At 46.6% G+C, this 17,900-nt stretch overlaps 1 pseudogene; it reads left to right on the plus strand.

Moving 5' to 3' along the window:
• LOC118643924 overlaps positions 1-17,900 on the plus strand; it is a 31,917-nt pseudogene that overhangs the window by 13,622 nt on the left and 395 nt on the right.

Consider the following 17,900-nt stretch of genomic DNA (forward strand, 5'->3'; position numbering starts at 1 on the left):
GTGGATGGGTGGGTGGATGGGTGAGTGGATGAGTGGATGGGTGAGTGGATGGGTGGATGGGTAGATGAATGAGTGGATGGGTGGATGGGTGGATGAATGAGTGGATGGGTGGATGAATGAGTGGATGGGTGGATGGATGGGTGGATGGATGGGTGGATGGATGGGTGGATGAGTGGATGGGTGGATGGATGGGTGGATGAATGGGTGGATGGGTGGATGGGTGGATGAATGAGTGGATGGGTGGATGGATGAGTGGATGGGTGGATGGATGGGTGGATGAATGGGTGGATGGATGGGTGGATGGATGGATGGATGGGTGGATGGGTGAGTGGATGAGTGGATGGGTGAGTGGATGGGTGGATGGGTAGATGAATGAGTGGATGGGTGGATGGGTGGATGAATGAGTGGATGGTGGATGGGTGGATGGATGAGTGGATGGGTGGGTGGGTGAATGGGAGGGTAGCATGCAGCAGGCCTGAAATTCCTGGCAGGCCTGGATCTATCCCTGGTAATCACTAAGCTATAGGACCCAACTTTGTTTTCAAGTTCCTTGGAGTTTGACCTCCTCCCTAGTCACCGTATCATTCAGTATGAGTAGACCCTCTGCACGGATGAAGTTGGCAGTGATGTGAGTATTACTGACCCAACATGCTTAAGGAGGGATTTGGGATCAAATGTGCCTTAAATGCTGTTTCCACCACTTCCAAGCTGTGGCCTTGAGCAGTCATTTAACCTTGCTGAGACTTAGTTTCCTCTTCTAAAAAGAGAGTTGATGAAGTCCTGAATCTGAGGATTAAATCAGATACACACACCTAGTGTCTACTTCAGTATTAAAATATGCCCATGCCACCTAGTCAGTCATAAATAGAAAACAGTGTTATCTAGAGCCTGGTCTAAAATCCTTACCTTTAGAATTTCTAATGTATTAAACCACAAGGCAAAGGCCGGAAATCCAGAAGACCCCCTTCTCAGAGGAATGGCGCTTGGTGGAAACGTATCCCAGAGCTCCCTGTGGGGGCCGGGAGAGTCCTTCACCGCCCTAGGGCGCTCAGCGCTGACTTCTAGAGGACCACTGCTGAGCCCGCCTCCACCAGCCACGGTCCCCAGACTTGCGCTAAGGGGCTGATCCAGGGCCCCTGTCCACTCTAAGCAGGCCTGGCGCCAGGCATGCTGACGGGGCCTGCTGTGGGCTCCGCATTGGAGACTCGTGGGCAAACGCTAACCCCTGGGGCCACGGAATGATGTTCTGAGCTCCTCCTGTAAAGACGGATGTTCCTTCAGCCCTCATGCCTCTGGTGTTCTTGGCCTTTTCCTTCTTTACTTCTTGGAGGGGTGACCACTCCATTCTGGTCATGTAGTAGGATGTGGCAGGGGACCCCCCCCCCCTCGAGGTGAAACCCAGGTATCTTTCTCAGGCTTAGCTGGGTAGCCCAGGGGCCCCTTTCTTCTCAACAGACCATGGAAGGGTCCTCTTCTCTCCCCTCAGCAGCTCCGCTGTGCACCTCTCTACCCTTCAGGGCTCCCTGCCCCTGGCCTGGCTGCAGAGGAGACGACAGACCTGACCTCCCTCATCCCAGCTGCCTCTGAGCCAAGCCCTCCATCCGTCCTCAGCTAAGGGGTTTATAACAGACAGGGAATTACAGACACACATGCAGGGGGCAGTCACAGAGACAGACCGCCTGTCTTGGTCCCCGCTCTGAGGTTGTGTATATGCTAACATGGCTAATGAGGGCTTGTCTTGGAGCGGGGCCTCCAGGACTAGCAAACTAGCCAGCCTGCCCTGGGTCTTGAAACTAAAGACAGCATGCGGCCCATATGGCCTGGCCAGGAGCCAAAGAAATCGTTTGTAACAACCATCCAAGGAGGGCCTGCCACAGATGACCAACCAGATTCAGCACTATGGGAGGAGGTTTGGAAGAGGATGAGGTAGAACGGGCACAGTCTAGAGAGGTGCCCAAGGGGTGAAGTACAGAGCCAGGTCCACATCCTTGGGCATGAGTTCAAGAGATATTTAGAGTGTGGAACCAATAGGACGTGGGGTGAGGGAGTCAGAGCGAAGAGTTAGGACTGGTGGGGCCACCACTGGGCTAGAGCATCCAGGAGGAACAGCAGGTGTGGGGAGAAAGATGATCAGTCAGTTTGGAAGCTTGTGTTTGAGGGGTCTCAAGTGGAAGTGACGGGGGGCAGCTGCTTTGCAGGTTCTCAGGTGGGAGGCTGGGGATGGAGATCCAGATTGAAGGGTTGTATCAGTCTGCCATGGCTGCAGTAACAAATACCACAGACTGGATTAGACAAACCCTGAGGTCTCTCTCAGCTCTGACATTCTGTAAGCCAGTGCAGGGCTTGGTGCAAAACTGTCCCCCCACCTCATCGCCCCACCCTGGAGAAAGAGAAGCATCTCTTGCATTACTCATTCTCTCCGTCGGAGCACCGGGTGAAGTTCTTGGGCCTTATCCTCAAGAAGGAGCATAAACACAGATGGGAACTCCCCCACCACTCCTGCACTGACCCCCACTCATTGGTGAGGGCTCCTGGAACCGTGTCTGCTCCTCCCACTTGTCCGTGCGTCAGCTCATCCTAGACAGACTCTCTCCCTTTACCTTGCAGCAGCTGCTACTGCTACTCTGCTCAGCACTGCAGACCCAGCATTGATTTCTGAGAGGCCCAGAAGCATCCATCAAACCCACTGACAGTCGCAGGCCATAAACAAGGACTGCCACAACGGGGTTTTCAGCTCTATGATTTATTCCCAAGGGGTGTGTGCAATTGATGTCCCCACAGTTAATTTGCTTTTTATTTGTCCACCCCAAGCAGCCTTTAAAGTCACCTTCAAGGGCTTAGAATGCTTCTGGGGAAGAGCTAAGAAGGGATGGAGAGCCACACGCTTGAAGGAAACAGCCCTGGAGGAGGAGACGAGATTAGAAAAAGTCGTCATTAGAGCAGTTTCTCCCCCCTCTGGCTCAGCCTGGGAAGTTTCCCCTCCAATCCAAAAGGAACAATAATTGCACCTGACTTCAGGGTGCTGACATTTCCTGAGAACCAGTAGAAAGGCAGGACATCGTCCTGTTCCTGCAGCAATATCTTCTCTTGGTCACTTGCTATTTAGGTTCCTAGGAAACTGTCCCACCTCCCTTGGCACTGCAAACTGCCCTGCGTGTTGGGACAAGTTGGGCAAAGGCGATGACACCTACTATGTATAATGGGCTGGCGTGGGTTCATGAAGGGTGATAGCTGGACACCTGGCTCATGAGCTCTGAAGAGGAGGGACAAATGCACGTCTTTGTCATATGCACAATAAATAAGCATAAAATGAAAGGAATGGGGCATGGGAAGGGTCACCTCTTCTCTGCCACCCCATTCCCCCACACAAAGCCACTCTTGGGACACATCTCCCTTAAGAAGATGCACAGATCAGAGGACAGCTCAGCTCTGGCCCCAAACCGATCATCCATTCTGCTTTCCAGCCCCCCTCCTCTTCAGCCAACTGGTTTTGGGACTATGCCATCGAATTCTGCTTACTGGAGTTTCTGCCCTGGGCCAGGTAGAAAGGGAAAGGTACCTTTTCCAGCATCTGCCATATGTTTTTGAGGATGTGGTCCATCCCCTATCTTTCTGCATGCAAATTGGTTCCGTCTCCTGGGTCAGTGGTTTTTAGCACTACCTATACATTCAAATTACCTAGGGAGCAAAGGGTGCTGATTCGCGTCCCTGTCGGGTACATGCCTGTTTTGCACATCCCATCCCCAGTAGAGAGTGCAGAAGGCAGCCAATGGATGTTTCACTCTCACATCAATGTTTCTCTCTCTCTCTCTTCCTCTCACTCTAAAAAAAAAATCAATAAAAAAACTGAAATACCGCCCTGACCGGTTTGGCTCAGCGGTTAGAGCGTCGGCCTGTGGTACAGAGAGACCCGGGTTCGGTTCCCGCTAAGGGCACGTACCTTGGTTGCAGTTTGTCCCCAGCCCTGGTGGGGTCATGTGGGTGGCAACCACTCGATGTGTCGCTTTCACGTCGATGTTTCTCTCTCTCTCTCTCCCTCTCACTCTATCTGAACAAAATATCAAAAAAAATGTCCTCGGGTGAGGATAAAAATAAATAAATAAAATTAAAAACAAAAACAAAAAAAAACTGAAATACCAGGCCCCACTCTGACCCACAGGTGATGTGGTGAATCTTTTCGTATAGTCCTGCTTTCTACCTTTTCCCCAGCCTAAAATCTGTGCTCATGCCCAAGCCCATGTCCACCACTGCATGTGTAACTGAATGATGGGGAAAGTTTTATGGGGCATTGAGTAGTGACTTTGTATCCAGCCGAGATAAAGAATGACATCATATACCAACTTGAAAATATTTTATATACACAAAGTAATATAGGCAACATATATAACATATAAAATACAAAGAATAATATAAGCACTATGTACTCACCACCAGCTTAAGAAACAAAACAACGTTCGTGCAATTGGAGTCCTCCCTGCGGAACTCTCAGATCACGGCACCTTCCCCAGCAAGCACCACCACCTTGAACTTCATGCTTATCATTCTCTTGCCTTTATGTATGTATTTATTTATTTATTTTTAAATCCTCACCTGAGGATATTTTTTCATTTATCTGCAGATGGCGTGGGGGAGGGGGAGAGAATGAGAGCGAGAAACATTGATGCAAGAGGGACTCCTTGACAGGCTGCCCCTCACAGGATCCCTACCAGGGCTGGGGGCCGTACTGCAACCGAGGCACGTGCCCTTGACCAGAATCGAACTCATGACTCTTTGGTCCCAGCCCAATGCTCTAACCTCTGAGCCAAACTGGCCAGAGCTCTTGCTATTATTTATACAATAGTTTTATGGATCCTGAAATGGTACATTTGGGAGTTCAGCTTTAATGGTGATATTTATCCATGTTGATGACGAGAGTTCTAATTGTTTTTCACTATATTCATTTATCCATACTTTTGTTGTTGACTATTTGAGTGGTTTCCAGGATTGGGCTTTATTTTTCTGACTGTTTTGTAGGGTTTTATTTACATGTTTTTTGAGCACTATTCCTTTATTGATTATATGTGTTGCAACATCTTCCCCGGTTGTGATGTGTCTGTCGATTTTCTGAAGTTCTGTGGTGTGTAGATGTATTTAAATTTGATATAGTCGAATTTATTCATTTGATCTTTGGGAATTTTGGGTCTTAATAAGAAATCCCTTCCCTACCGTAAGGTCATAAAAAACTCATCAAAGGAGGCGCTGACCACAGGAACAGGGGACTGGCTAGTGTTCCCTCTGGGCGTGGCTAAAACCTTTGGCTCTTAGGTCTGAATCCAGGTTTCTGGGAAGAGTTGGCCCCTTCCTTCAGGGCATCCGCCCCTCCCCAGGGTAGGAGTGTTACGGATGGCATCAGAGGGGCCCTGCATTTAGGAGCAGACACCAAACTAGATAGAAGACTAACTGCCTGGAAGGTGTTAGGAAAGTAAGACACAAGATGTGACCGAGTCCAGCAGGGAAGGGACAGGAGCAGTGAGTGAGCCCTGCCTGGAGGCCCTTGCTCCATCAGATTACGATCACAGCAGGCCAGCAGCTGTATGTGCCTGTGCCAGGGAGTGTGAGCCCAGTGAGCACTGGGTTCTAAATCACCACTGCCACGTCCCAGGGGGTGCTGCACGTTCCTGAGAGCTCACAGCCTCTGAGCTCGACCTTGTGGCTCCACCTTCGTGGCTTCTGGAACCTGCACCCACCCAGCCTCCTCTCTGCAGCTCTGGGCTACAGGCTGAGCTGTGTGCCTGAGGGTGCAGGAGTCAACAGTGAATAATGGTCCAGTAACTGGTGGTTTTGCTGCTGCTTCACAATAAGAGTCCCTGGACCCACGTGAGGGCAGGAACCTTCTCTGTTCTATCACACTTAGTCCTCAGTGTCTGGCACCTAGAGGAAGCTCGTGGATATTTGTGTAAGAAATACCAGACACAAAGCTTGGTCCCTATCCTTCAGGAGTTCAGTAGAGGTCAACTATAAGGTACTGGTGGCCGTAGCTGACCAGGACGGAGAGGCAGGCTATCTGCCAGGAACAGGTCCCTGAGGGTGAGCCAGGACCAGGGCCAAGCTCAGCTCCTGTGATTAGAACAGCCCTGTGCCCTGGCCCCAGCAGAAGCCCCACCTCGGTCAGGCTGGCTTAGAGAGCTTCCACCTGAGAGAAACCCGTGTCTTCCTCCTCACCCGCCTCGCAATGTGTCCGTAGCTAGGTCCCAGAAAACACAGGCAGCTTGAGACCACAGAAGGAATGTGAGCTACGGATTCAAGTGGACCTGGACTCTGATCCTTGCCCTTTCATTCACCTGCTGTGTGACTCTGGGTAAATCACTCAGCCTCTCTGAACCATGTAGCGACTGGTATATAACAACTGGGTTACTGGGGGGATCCAATGTCAAATCCGCATGAAGGGCAGGTGTTCATCAGACATCACTGCCCTCCCTGCCTTTTCACAAAGACACACGAAGGCTCCTTGTGACCCACCTACGTGGCAGAATGCAAGGCCCAGGATACACTGGTGTTATCTGTAGCCCCCAAGAGATGCCCTGAGCAGCTGGGATGGTTTACGGCAGAGATGAGATGCAGGAATGGGAGAGGGATAGGCCCGTGGGAAGGGGAGGTGGCCGCTGAGCCTCTGGGCAGAGGCCACTTGCAGGGAGGGAGAGGAGAGGGAATCCAGGGAACGAGGCCTAGCTCTGAAGGGGGGTTCCAGGCCCACAGATCTCAAAGCAGTTGGCGCATTTGCACTTTAACCAGATTAAGAAAACCCGGGGGGGGGGGGGGGGGGGGCGGGGCCGGGGGGAGACTGAGCCTTGTTACCAAGAGTCTGCAGTGACTCCAGGAGAGGCAGGAGCTGGCAGGAGCCAAGGTCATGAGTGGGATAACCAGACAGCCCTCTGCCCAGTTGTCCTGTCCTGCAGTGAGCCTCTGGGCTGGGGCCTGTTTTGGCCGCCGCCAGGTCCAGCTCATCCCTGCCTTTGCCCCAAAGAGCTCCTGGCTGCACATCTGAGGTCGGCCCCCTGGGAGGCTGCCTCTCAGATTCCTCATTTGCAGCCTGCAGCCAGCGCGCTCAACTCTTGACATGCAGATTAAGACACACATTCAAGGACACAACCTTGATTGTTTCACCTCCTGGATGAAGGATTTCATCTCGTGTCCCTGTGCCTGGAATGTAGTGGGAAAGTGTGGACTTGGGCGTGTCAGACAGACCCACTGGAATCTATGCCACAGTGACCCTCCCATCAAATGCAGATACAAATGTCGGAAGTGCACACCACCCATGACGCGCAGTGACCGGGCCCACCGCAGAGCTCCCTTGTCCTCCCTCCCCTCCTGGGCAGGCGCCGAAGGCCTTAGGTTTGACGTGGCACAGCACAGAGAAGGCTGATTAATTTCCTTGGGTTTCTAATGTATCTATAGTGAACATTTACTTCTTTTATAAGGGGAAAAATAACTTCTGTGTGTGTGTGCATGTAGATTTTGAAAAGTATGACTTAGTGAGTTTTCTAGAGTACAAAGCCAGGTGACAGCTCCTTCCGGGTCCAAGAAGCACAGAGCCCTCTCTTTGCAATTCCTTGGGTGGTTCCAGCATCATTTTCAGACAAAAGAGTCTGTAAGTCGAGATCCCATGCGGGACCCTGGCCCCCACCAGCCACTTAACACAGTGAAAGATTCCCAGGCTGGCCGGGGCAGGAGGAGGGTGAAGTACTACAGGCCTCATGGAAATTAATCTGGCAGCTGCCTGCTGAAATGAAAACTCCACTTGCCTGTTGCCTAAGCAGTCTGGCCAGGACAGAAGGACGGACATTTGTGCGGAGTGGCATGTGAGGGCAAGACCCTGGAAACAAGTAACAAGGGTGGTGAGATGGAGACACTGGATGCTTGTGTATGGATGGTGGGAGTGTACAATGGAGAAGCCACGTGGAAAATAGTATGGAGGTTCCTCAAAAAGTTAAAAATAGAGCCCTGGCTGGTTTGGCTCAGTGGTTGGTGGACCAAAGAGTCACAGGTTCGATTCTGGTCAAGGGACATGCCTCAGTTTCGGTTCAATCCCTGGCCCTGGTTAGGAGGCAACCAATCAATGTGTTTTCTCATGCGGATGTTTCTCTCTCTCCCTCCCTCCCTTCCTCTTTCCCACTCAATCTGAAAGTCAATGGAAAAATATCCTCAGATGAGGATTAAAAAATAATAATAAAATAATATATGTATTTAAAAAAAGGAAAATAAAAGTTAAAATAGAACTACCATATGATCCACATAGACTCAGTATATATGAGTCTACAAAAAGTGCTTGCACACTTTGAATGATTATAAAATCAGTGTCTGTTAGTGTACAGTTCATTTTCAAAATTTAAAAGAATCTACAGAAATGAATAATTTTTTTGTCAGTGTCTGTTTTCAAACATAAGGTCCCTAGAGAAGTCAAATTCATAGAGGCAGGAAGTAGCTGGTGGTGGCCAGGGGCCAGAAAGAGGGAGACACGGAGTTGCTGTTTAATAGGAACAGAGTTTTAATTGTGTGAGATTCTGGAGATCCCCTGCACAACAGTATGAATATACTTAACACTACAAACGTCAGACTTAAAAATGGTTAAGATGATAAATTTTATGTGCTGTGGTTTTTACCAGAATCAAGAACACAAAAAAAAAACCACTGAAAACAACCTCGTCATTAATCAGGGAATGGTGGCAGCCGATCAATGTACCTCTCTCCCATCGATGTTTCTCTCACTCTAAAAAAGCATTAAAAACATATATATTTTAAATAGAGGAATGGTGGGATAAAGTTGGGCTCTCCGTAGCTAGACTACTGTGCCGCGGTGGGGAGGATGACACGCAGGTTCCCCGAGAGATTTCCAAGCTATAGACTAGGGTAGGTGGCAGAGTACGGAGAGAATGAGGCCTTGGTTTGTAAAGGACTCAGCCCAGGGCCTGGCATACAGCTGGCACTCACTAAATGCTGGATAATATGATTATTATGTCCTCTGCCCTGCCCCTCCAGCGCCTGCCTGCCGGGCCTGCTGGGCTTAACCAATCACGGCTTCTTCTGGCTCCTGTTCACCAGGAAGGAGAGCAGCAACCTCAGCCACAAGCTCTTCACCCACGGTGTCGTTTCAAGCAGCACATGCAGGACTGGCCATCCCCACGTAGGGCCTGCTTGGGCCAGGCCGGGAGTGGGTCAGTGCCGAAGAGATCCCCTTTGGTTCTCGCCGCAGTTCTAGTGCGTGGACAGCCAACCAGGTTCCCAGGCCTACCCAGTATCAGTGGGGAACAAACCGGAGGCTCTGGGTCTCCTTCTGACACCCACACTCCAGACCATTCTGCCTCTCAGGAAAAACCAGTCATGGAATCCCCCACTCCATTCTCTGCATCGTCCCCTCTCCAGCCAGGTAGCAGCAGGCTTGGGCTTGGAGCATGGGCTTCCTGCCCAGCTTATTGTTCTGAAAGACTGACCCTGTGTCCAGGTCCTTGACCGGAATGCTGGGGGCTGGCACTCTGCCTTGGGAGGAACCCCAGCCAGGCTAGGTCTACAGCCGATTGCCTCCTCTCTTTGTCTCTCTCCAGGAAAAGCAGGGATGGTGCCCAGAGCTTAGGGGGTGCCTCTGTCATTATGTTCAAAAGTCAGAGCCACCAGACTCTCCAGGCTGGAAGATTCTTATTTAAAAAAAAAAATCCTTACCTGAGAATGTGTTTTAACTGATTTTTTAGAGGGAGAGGAAGGGAGAGGAAGAGGGGAGAGACAGAAACATCAATATGAGAAACATCTATCGCTCACCTTCCGTTTGAACCCCCACCAGGAATCAACCAGGGATCAAACCCAAAACCTGGGTGTGTGCTCTGCCCGGGAATCGAGTGCACTGCCCTTAGGGCGACGGATGACACTCCAACCAACTGAGCCACACCGGCCCGTTCCAGGCGGGCATATTAGGCAAAGTAGAAGTGTTGGAGTCAGAGTGGCTTTACTCTGTCTGAGGAAGAGGAGAGGGGGTAAGGGTTAGCTGTGGCCAGAGGCCCAAGGGGAGCCCCTGGCTCACCAGCCCTGGGACTGAACCGGGCGCAGTGTGTCGATCCACAGGCACAGTCACAGGCGCTGCTTCCATGAGGAGGACTTGGAGAGCAGCCACGAGGAATGGGCCTCCTCAGGAGCTGGGAGTCCCTGTCGGCAGGCATGCCAAGGGAGGCTGTGTCTGCACCCCCCCCCCCCAGGTGGGAGGCCATGCAGAGCCTCCTGTGATGGCTCCCAGAGGTCCCCTACTGAGGTCTGTGTTCTGTCCCCCTGGGCTGAGTGCAGAGAGACCAAGGAGGCCTGCTGGAGGCCCACCCCAAGGTGGTGGCCCATTCCCCATGGAGGTGTGCTTCACCCAGGGAGATGACACCTGCTGAGGCCCTGCTTCTAGAGGGACAGCTGCTAATAAACATCATTTTGTACAGGTGACAGGCTCGCTGAGAAGGGTGATGGCGGGGTAGGAATCCGGCCCCTCTCCTTCCCCATCTTCCAAGGCCATTTCAAATGTCCTCCAGCGAGATAGTCTCTTTCCTTTAAGCTCTTTTAGCATTTTCTCTCTCTCTTTATTTATTGACTAGAGAGAGACAGAGAAGAAAAACACATCGATTTATTGTTCCACTTATGTAAGCATTCATTGTTTGATTTTTGTATGTGCTCTGACCAGGGATTATACCCACAACCTTGGTGTATCAGGACAACACTCTAACCAACTGAGCTGCCTGGCCAGAGCAATACTTTCTCTTTATATTCTAGTGATATCTACCATTTCTAGCCTATATTATGTTAATCCCATAATTAACGTTAACTAGTAAGTAATGTTATAACTACCATTCGTGAAGCTGATCTTATGGAATGACAAATACATGCTATGTCATGTGCCTGCTCTGGTCAGTGATTCTGGCAGCCTGGAGTGCTGTGTTGAGAAGGGTTCTGGAGCCAGGTTTCGGTTCAGCAGAAAGGATCCACCAGGCACTGTGCTGACACCCTGTGCCCACAACTGCACAGTTTCTTCCTGTTAAGCAGTGGTCTCCAGGGTGAGGCCTATGGACTCGTGTAGTTTAAGAAGCTCATCTTTTCCAATATTTCCTGCCTAAGATGTGACTTCCTTCTGTCTTTTCTTTTCCATCTCATTGATAATAGCCCTTCTCTGTGTGAAAGAAACACCTCTCACCCAGCCTGAATCTTACGTGGTGTATTTCTCCAGCATATAAAAAAACAAACTTATAGGATGCCCAGGGGACAATTCATGAATGCGCTGTACTGGAGAGGCGTCCCAGAATGCAAAAAAGAGAGATTCTGGAAGTCGCACCCACAGGGTGACAGCTTATTTCATGCAGGGACAAACTTGACAAGGCTCAGACCTCATCTGTCTGTCTGTTTCTCTTCTCCCTACCTGCGAATTCCACTTCAGAAGTGAAAATGTTGCCATGGGAATGCATATAAACATCTTTTTTTTTAATTCCGACTTCACCTTTTTATGTTACTAAGTCCGCCTTGGCTGGTGGGTTGGGCGGTGAGAACTGACCAACTAGGTCGTGTGCATGCTGTCTATACATCGAGCGAGGTGGTGCTGAAATTCCTAGGCTCTGTCAAAATGATATCTAAAGTGGGATATATATGTAAATATAATATATAATAGATTGTGGAGACTGAAAATGGTGGCAGAGTGAATGGAAGCTACACAGACCATCTCCCAAGACCAAACTGGAAGTACAATAAAAATAAAGACAAATGGTCAGGAAAAGGCAACCAAAAAGCAGTTTGGAGGACCACATAACCAGGGACACTGACTCAATCCTGGTAGGCTTACAAAGACGCGAGAGGGGGCCAGGAGCCCATGGTCCGCAGTGGCCTGGGCTGGGAGCTGTGGCCCCGGCTGGGAGCTGCTGCGGCATCGCCTGGGACTTGCAGCCTCAGCTGGGACCTGCGCCCTCGACTGGGAGCTGCCACAGCCTCAGCGGGGAGCAACAGCCTTAGCTGGGAGCGATGGCCCTTAGCTGGAAGCGGCGCCCTCGGGTTAAAGTCCCAAGCAGCTCCACAACGCAGAGCCAGGACAGAGGCTAAATTAGCAGTAGCCACTTACCTTGGGCTCCGGCAGAGGGAGGGCAGACTGGACTGGAACTGTGTGGGGACACTCGGGATTTGGAGGGCGCTCAGAGCTTTTGATGAGTTGCACCCACACAGGACTGTGGTCATCTTCCTCCTTCCCAGGGCTCTGGGGAGAGGCAGTGACCCCTCCCTCAGAGATTCAACCCCACCTGGTGGCCATTGAAATGCTAATTGAAGCCCATTAACAACCAGCATCTGCCCCATCCTCAGGAAATCCTCTTACACAGAGCACCTGAGGGAGTTTTTTATTCAACTCAGAAACCAAGGTTTTTCAGGTGACCACTATTAATAGCCTCCAGGCAAAAAAGCTAGAGGATAACCACCATTTCCTGGGCTAACCAGGACTCTAACCAGGAAAGTAAGACTTGACAGTGGTGTTTATCGTGGGTCCTCCCTGCCTCATCCAAACCCAGGAGAGGGAGCCACAAACAGCAGAACACCAACACCCACAGGGAAAATTTGGCAGGCTCCAAAGCCCACTGTGATAGCCAAAATGGTGAAACACAGAAACAAAAGCCAAATGAAAGAACATGAGAACTCTACTGAAGATAAGATAAATGAGGTGCAGTTAAGCAAGTTAACAGAACTAGAATTCAGAGCCATGATCTTGAGGAAGCTCAACAGCTTGTGTAAGGACATGAGCACCATGAGTAAAGACATAGAAATGTTGAAAATCAACCAGTTGGAAATTAAAAACCACCAAGAAGAAATGAAGAATGACATAGCAGAAATAAAATCACATTGGAAAGTCTAAATAGCAGAGTAGAGGAAGCTGAGGACCAGATCAGTGAATTAGAAGATAGGGTAGAAAAAATCAACCAATCAGAAAACAAAAAGGAAAAAAATAATTAAAAAACAAGAAAACAGCTTAAGAGAAATGTGGGACAACTGGAAAGGTAATAATATTCGCATCATAGGAGTCCCCGGAGAAGAAGAAAATGAGCAAGGGTTAGAGAATATAATTGAAGAAATAGTGACAGAAAACTTACCTAATTTGGTGAAGGAAGAAGGCATTCAAGTTCAAGAAGCACAGAGAGCCCCAAGTAAGAAGAACTCAAACAGGCCCTCACCAAGACATATAGTAATCAAAGTGCCAAAAATTCAAGACAAAGAGAGAATCCTAAAAGCAGCAAGAGATAAGCAACAAGTTACCTACAAAGGAAACCCCACAAGGCTCTCAGCTGACTTCTCAACAGAAACACTACAGGACAGAAGGGAATGGCATGAAGTAATCAAGGTCACGAAAAATGAGGATCTGAATCCAAGGCTACTCTACCCAGCAAGGCTATCATTCAAAATAGAAGGTCAAATAAAGAGCTTCTCAGACAAAAAAAGGCTAAGGGAATACATTAGCACCAAACCAGCACTGCAAGAAATGTTAAAAGGACTGCTGTAATTAGCAGGAAAAATAGGAAGAAAAAATATAACCACACTAAACAAAAATGGCAATAAATAAGTACATATCAATAGTCACCTTAAATGTAAATGAATTGAATGCTCCCATAAAAAGACACAGAGTAGCTGATTGGATAAGAAAACATGACTCATCTATATGTTGTTTACAAGAGACCCACCTCACAACAAAAGACTCACATAAGTTGAAAGTGAAGGGATGGAAAAAAATCTTCCAAGCAAACGGAAGGGAAAAAAAAGCTGGGGTAGCAATACTCATATCTAATAAAATAGATTTCAAAATGAAGGTCATAACTGGAGACAAAGAAGGCCACTACACAATATTGATAGGATCTATCCACCAGAAAGATATAACCTTGATAAACATATATGCACCCAATATAGGAGCACCAAAATATATTAAAAATCTTCTGGAGGACTTCAAAGGAGAAATTGATAGCAATACAGTCATAGCAGGGGACTTCAACACCCCGCTGACATCACTGGATAGATCATCCAGACAAAAAATTAACAAGGAAACAGAGACTCTAAATGAAGCACTAGACCAAATGAATTTAATAGATATCTACAGAGAATTACACCCTAAAACTGCAGAATTCACATTCTTCTCAAGTGCACGTGGGACATTCTCATAGACCACATGTTAGGACACAAACTAAGTGTCTACAAGTTCAAGAACACTGAAATCATATCAAGCATCTTCTCAGATCACAATGGCATGAAACTAGAAATCAATTGCAACAAGAACATGCAAAGACATTTGAACACATGGAAGCTAAATAGCATGTTATTAAACAATGAATGGGTTATCGAGGAGAACAAGGAAGAAATTAAAAACTTCCTGGAGACCAATGAAAATGAACACACAACAACACAAAATCTATGGGATGCAGCGAAAGCAGTTCTGAGAGGGAAGTTCATAGCACTACAGGCCTACCTCAAAAAACAAGAAAAATCTCTAATAGACCAACCTCACAACTTAAAGAACTAGAGAGCAAACAAAAAGAAAACCCCAGAGCAAGTAGAAGGAAGGAAATAGTAAAGATCAGAGCAGAAATAAACGACATAGAGTCCAAAAAAACCCCACAACAATTCAAAGGATCAATGAAACAAAGAGCTGTTTTTTCGAAAAGATAAACAAGATTGATGGACCCTTAGCTAGACTCACCAAGAAACAAAGAGAGAAAACCCAAATACACAAAATCAGAAATGAAAGAGGAGAAGTAACAACTGACACCACAGAAATACAAAAGATCGTTAACAACTACTATTATATGGCAAAAAATTCGACAATCTAAGTGAAATGGACAAATTTCTAGAAACACACAGTCTCCCAAAACTGGACCAGGAAGAGATAGAAAACTTGAACAGAGCAATATCAATAGAAGAAATTGAAGATGTAATCAAGACTTTCCCAGCAAACAAAAGCCCAGGCCCGGATGACTTCACGGGGGAGTTTTACCGAACATTCAAAAAAGAACTAACACCCATTCTCCTCAAACTATTTCAAAAAATTCAAGAAGAAGGAAGACTTCCAAACTCGTTTTATGAAGCCAGCATAATTCTAATTCCAAAACCAGAAAAAGACACTACAAAGAAAGAAAACCACAGGCCAATATCCCTGATGAACAGAGATGCCAACATCCTGAACAAAATACTAGCAAATCAGATCCAGCAATACACCAAAAAAATTATTCACCATGACCAAGTGGGATTCATCCCAGGGATACAAGGCTGGTACAATATTTGCAAATCAATAAATGTGATATACCACATAAATAAAATGAAGAATAAAAACCACATGATCATATCAATAGATGCCGAAAAAGCCTTCAACAAAATCCAGCATCTATTTCTGATAAAAAGGCTCAGCAATGTGGGAAGAGAGGGATCATATCTCGACATAATAAAGGCCATATATGAAAGACCTACGGCCAACATCATACTAAATGGGCAAAAACTAAAAGCATTTTCCTTAAGAACAGGAACAAGGCAAGGATGCCCACTTTCCCCACTCTTATTTAACATAGTACTGGAAGTCTTAGCCACAGCAATCAGACAGGAAGAAAAAATAAAAGGGATCCAAATTGGAAAGGAGGAAGTGAAACTGTCATTATTTGCAGATGACATGATACTATATGTAGAAAACCCCAAAGATTCCATCAAAAATTTACTAGACTTAATAAATGAATTTGGAAAAGTAGCAGGATACAAAATTAATGTCAAGAAATCGATGGCATTCTTATACACCAATGATGAACTCACAGAAAGAGAAACTAAGAAAACAATCCCATTTACCATTGTGGAAAAAAAATTAAGATACCTAGGAATAAACTTAACCAAAGAAATAAAGGACCTATTCGCAGAAAACTACAGGTCATTGAAAAAAGAAATAGAGAAAGATATAAAAAAGTGGAAGCACATACCCTGTTCATGGGTTGGAAGAATTAACATCATTAAAATGTCCATACTATCCAAAGCAATCTATAGATTCAATGCAATCCCCATCAAAATACCAATGGCATACTTCACAGAATTAGACCAAGTACTTCAAAAGTTCATATGGAACCAACAAAGACCTTGAATAGCCACAGCAATCTTGAAAAAGAAGAACAAAGTAGGAGAGATCACATTACCAGATTTCAGGTTATACTACAAAGCCACTGTACTCAAAACAGCCTGGTAACGGAACAAGAACAGGCATATAGACCAGTGGAACAGAACAGAGAACCCGGAATTGGACCCAAGACAATATGCTCAATTAATATTTGACAAAGGGGGGAAGAGCATACAGTGGAGTAATGACAGTCTCTTTAATAAGTGGTGCTGGGAAAATTGGACAGCTACATGCAAAAAAATGAAACTAGACCATCGACTTACACCTTACACGAGAATAAACTCAAAATGGATAAAAGACTTAAATGTGACTCATGAATCTATAAAAATCCTAGAAGAAACTGTAGGCAAGAAAATTTCAGACATCATATGCAGCAGACTTTTCACTGATACATCACCTAAGGCAATAGAAACAAAGGAGAAAATGAACACTTGGGACTACATCAAACTCAAAAGCTTCTGCACAGTGAAAGATACAATCATCAAAACGGAAAGGCTACCCACTGTATGGGAGAGCATAATTGCCAATGATATATCAGATAAGGGGTTAATTTCCAATATATATAGAGTGCTCACACAACTCCACAAAAGGAAGACAAAGAACCCAATTAAAAAATGGGCAGAGGAACTAAATAGACACCTCTCCAAACAGGACATACAAGTGGCTAAGAGACATATGAAGAATGCTCAACATCACTAATCATCAGAGAGATGCAAATTAAAACAACAATGAGGTATCACCTCACACCTGTCAGAATGGCCACCATCAACAAATCATCAAACAAGTACTGGCGAGGGTGTGGAGAAAAGGGGACTCTAGTACACTGCTGGTGGGAATGCAGACTGGTGCAGCCACTATGGAAAACAATATGGTGTTACCTCAAAAAATTAAAAATTGAACTGCCATTTAATCCAGTGATATACCCTAGGAAGCCTGAAATACCAATCAGAAAGAATATATGTACCCCCATTTTGGTAGCAGCACTATTTACAATAGCTAAGATCTGGAAACATCCCAAGTGTCCATCAGTAGACGAATGAATAAAAAAGCGGTGGTACATATACACAATGGAGTACTACGCAGCTGTAAGAAAGAAAGATCTCTTATCCTTTGAGATGACATGGAGGGACCTGGAAAGTATCATCCTAAGTGAAACAAGCCAAACAGAGAAAGACAAGTATCATATGATCTCACTTATTTGTGGAATATAATGAGCATAACAGTCTGAGGAATGGGGTAGTCCCAGAGACCTGGAAGTGGGGTACAGAGTGACAAAACCCAGAAGAGGGGGTGGTGGGGGAGAGATAAACCACAGAATGTATATGCATGTATGCATGAACAATGGACATGGACAAAGCTGGGGACAGGGCAGGGAGGGAGGTGGAGGGGGGAATCAGTGGGGGAAAAAGGAGAAACATCTGTAACAAAAATAAATTAATTAATTAAAAAATAGATTATATAATAATATATTTTGCAAAAGAAAAACATACCTCTTACCCAACCTAAACCTTATAGGGTACATTTCTTCAGCATATAAAAGCCCCAAGTTGGTAGGATGTCCAAGAGACAATTTAAGAATGGGCTGTTCTGGAGGGCAGTCCCAGAATCCATAAAAAATCCAAAAATTCTAATTATAAATATATAATATATAAATACATAATATAATCACAAATACATGATATAATTACATAACATATATTGTGTGTATATGTATACACAATTCTTTGAAATTATTTAAACC

Source organism: Molossus molossus, unplaced genomic scaffold (assembly GCF_014108415.1).
Source record: "Molossus molossus isolate mMolMol1 unplaced genomic scaffold, mMolMol1.p scaffold_m16_p_4, whole genome shotgun sequence".
NCBI lineage: Eukaryota > Metazoa > Chordata > Mammalia > Chiroptera > Molossidae > Molossus > Molossus molossus.